Here is a 3,630-nt window from a genome sequence, read left to right on the forward strand (position 1 = left end):
ACAATTCCCATCTGTGGACCCAAATCCAGTTTGGAATCACATTTGAAGTTCAAGGCTTGAGTTCACAATTGCAGTTTGGAATCACAAGTGCACTTCAGGGATTGAGATCAGAATATGAGGCTGAGGAGAGAATTCACATTTGGAATCACAATTGCTGTTCAAGGCTTGATGTCTCAATTCCAGTCTAAGGTCCCAAATCCAGTTTAGAATCACAACTGCATTTTAAGGCTTTAGGTCACAATTCCATTTTGCAATCATAATTGCAGTTCAAGGCGTGAGGTGACAATTCCAGTCTGAGATCCCAAATCCAGATTAAAATCACAACTGCATTTCCAGGTTGAGGTTACAATTCCAGTTTGGACTCACAATTGCAGTTCAAGGCTTGAGGTCAAAATTCCAGTCTGAGGTCACAATTCCAGTTTGGAATCACAATTGCATTTCAAGGCTTCAGGTCACAATTCCAGTTTGGAATCACAATTGCAGCTCAATGCTTGAGGTCAGAACTCCAGTCTGAGGTCACAATTCCAGTTTGGAATCACAATTCCAGTTTGGAATCACAATTGCAGTTCAAGGACTGAGGTCAAAATCCCAGTCTGAGTTCAGAATTCCAGTTTGGAATCACAATTGCAGTTCAAGGCTTGAGGCCACAATTCCAGTCTGAAGTCCCAAATCCAGTTTAGAATCACAACTGCATTTTAAGGCTTGAGGTCACAATTCTAGTTTGGAATCACAATTGCACTTCAAGGCTTGAGGTCACAATTCCATTGTGGAATCACAGTTCCAGTTCTGAGTCACAGTTGCACTTCAAGGTCTGAGGTCACATTTTCAGTCTGATGTCACAATTCCAGTCCGAATCTTAATTCTAGTTTGGGATCACAATTCCATTTGAAATCAAAACTCCAGTTCGGAATCACAATTCCAGTTTGAGTTCACAATTCCAGTTTGGAATCACAATTGCATTCAAGGCCTGAGGTCACAACTGCAGTCTGAGTCCACAACTCCAGTTTTGAATCACAACTGCAGCTCGAGGCTTGAGGTCAGAATTCCAGTCTGGGGTCACAATTCCATTCTGGGGTCACAATTCCAGTCTGGGGTCACAATTGTATTTCAGAATCACAATTCTAGTTCTGACTCACAATTCCAGTTCTGACTCACAATTCCAGTCTGAGGTCATACTTGCAGCTCAAGCCTTGAAGTCACAAGTCCAGTTTGAGGTCACTATTCCAGTTTGGAATCACAATTGCAGCTCAAGGCTGGAGGTCACAATTTGTAGCCGTGGAAAAGGGTTTTAACCCTTTAAGTGCAGCAGAAATAAGATGCACAGCTACATGGTCATCTTTCATGACAGGAAAAACGTGCCAAGTTTATTCAGATACACACTTGGTTTTGTAGCATGACTCGCAGTTCCAAGAGCAGAGAAAAGGTGATTGGTTCAGGGAGAAGACACCCCATTCCCAGGGCCTGCTCACACTCCACAACAGGTGTTCTATCTTGTTACTAATTCTTTTTTATTTTGACCAAATTATCACCCTGGGAGTAATTCTCCCTAGTCTTGAGCTGGACCAGCTTATCGGCAGGGAACAGAGCTGAGAAGCCCCAGCCTGGAATATTTTTCAGGCTGTAATTTTCTAACATTCTCAATATGTGTCCTGCAACAATTCCAGTCTGAGGTCACAATTCCAGTCTGATGTTGTGGAGGGAGCAGAAAACACAGAAGAAAATTTCCCTGCATCCTCAGAACAAGCTCCTTGGAAAATCATACCTTAGAGATATTTAATGGCTTGTGAAATGATGAATACAAAAGCAATCTAGCTTCCCCTCTTTGATAGACCATCTTATCTATCTCCAATTTTAGTGATTCATTTTCTTTTAGTATCCATAGGCCAGCTTTGAATGTAAAATCCCTCAGGGATTGGTTAGAAAGTAGAATTCCCTTGGTAATTGGTGCAAATTGTAAAACCCTCAAAAGGTATAAAAACCCCTGTAAAACAATAGCCCTGGGTATATGCTAGATAGGATGCCTTCAAAGAATAAAGCATGGCTTTGTGCCTCTCTGCATATTCTGGTCTCTTCTCCCCGCTGGTCTGAGAGCTCACCGGCGACCACAATTCTGTCTGGGCAAGGCTGGGGAATTTGCTCTGTCGCTGAGGGCTGCAAAAGCAGTCTCAGGGATGCCAAAGGGAGCCCAAAACCCCACCACAGACATGAGGTCACAATTCCAGTTTGGAATCGCAATTCCAGCTCAAGGCTCTGGGTCATAATTCCACTTTGAGTTCTCTGTCCTAGCTCAGGACACAGGGGCACAATTTTGGCTCAGAGACAAAATTGCAATTTAAGACTCAGAACTTCAGTTTAGGGTCAGAGCTCCAATTCTGGGTCACACTTGCAGCTCAAGCCTGGACATCGCAAGTCCAGCTTGGAATCAGAATTTCATCTCAGGATTCAGGGACACATCTCAGGGCTCAGGGACAAAAATCCAATTTCAGTTTCAGGGTCAGAGCTGCAGTTCACGGTTACAGCTCCCATTTGGGGTCACAATTTCAGCTCAATGCTGAGGGTCAGAACTCAGGCCTTGGGATCATAATTCCAGCTTCCAGTTGGACTGGTGCCAGTTTTATGTGGGCCACGGCCACAGGGATGCTCGAGGGGTCTCCATCCCTCTGGGCCTGGGAAATGCTTGTAGGGCCAGGGGGTCCCTCTCCCTCTCCCTCGGGGTGAGCGCCCCGAGCATCCCCAGGCATGACACAGCCACAGACCCCCCCAGCCCCGCTCATTGCCTGCCAGGAGAGGACTGAAGAGCCCCAGGAGTGCCCAGGGAGGAGGAGGAGGATGCACACAAGGCCGGGCCATCCGTGCTCCCCGGCCGGCCGAGGGCCGGGGGTCTCCATCCTCCTGTGCCAGGGGGCAGGCGGGGGCTTTGTGGTTGGTTTGGGTGGCGAGGGACTCGTTGGGAAAGCAAAGATCAGGCACAGCACTGGATGTGATTGTTGCCCATTTTATTTTGTCCTTACCTTTGGCAGGCCGGGGCGCCTGCTCATTGTGGGGGAGCCCCGGGGGGCGCTGGGGGCGGTGTCTCCGCCGTCCTGGCCCCGGGGATGCTCTGGGGGTGCCCGCCGTCCTCAGCCCTTGGCAGGAGCGGGGTGTGTCCGTCGTGTCCATGCCCATCCTGCGTGGGGATGGGAGGGGGGTGAGGCCATGTCCACCCCCTTGCCATTGCGGGGAGGGGCCGGGTGGTGTCTGTGCTCACCTGGGTGATGGCTGGGGTGGTCTCCGTGGAGCGGAGCAGTCTCTGGTGGGGTCTCCGCGCCCGTCGTTGCCGCTCCTCCGCTATGGGGGCGGGATCGTCTCCATCCTGGTCCTGTGTGGGGATGAGAGGTCAGGGGGTGACCCGGGTGGTCCCCGTCCACCTCAGCTTTGGCAGCCCGGGGCGCCTCCTCGTACCGGGGTGTCTCCGTCGTCCTCGCCCCGCGGGGAAGCTCCGGCCGGTGTCCGTCCGCCTTACCCAGGGGAGGAACCGGGGGGAAGCGGGGGCGCGGCGTCTCCGTCGTTCTCCGTCGTCCTCGCCCCGGTGTTCGCCATCCGCACTCCACGCGGGGGACGCTCCGGGCCGTGTCCGGGGCCCTCACTCCG

General features: G+C 50.9%; 1 long non-coding RNA gene across 1 annotated transcript; it reads right to left on the minus strand.

Annotated features, from left to right (window-relative positions):
- Positions 1-2,979: 2,979 nt before the first annotated feature.
- On the minus strand, positions 2,980-3,379 carry LOC148220975 (uncharacterized). The gene is made up of 2 exons (XR_015808684.1): positions 3,248-3,379; positions 2,980-3,166 (listed from the first exon to the last, which is right to left on the minus strand). It is a non-coding gene; the product is annotated as an uncharacterized LOC148220975 (long non-coding RNA).
- Positions 3,380-3,630: the final 251 nt, after the last annotated feature.

The sequence above is a fragment of the Sturnus vulgaris genome, chromosome 28 (assembly GCF_052056855.1).
Source record: "Sturnus vulgaris isolate bStuVul1 chromosome 28, bStuVul1.hap1, whole genome shotgun sequence".
Classification (NCBI taxonomy): domain Eukaryota; kingdom Metazoa; phylum Chordata; class Aves; order Passeriformes; family Sturnidae; genus Sturnus; species Sturnus vulgaris.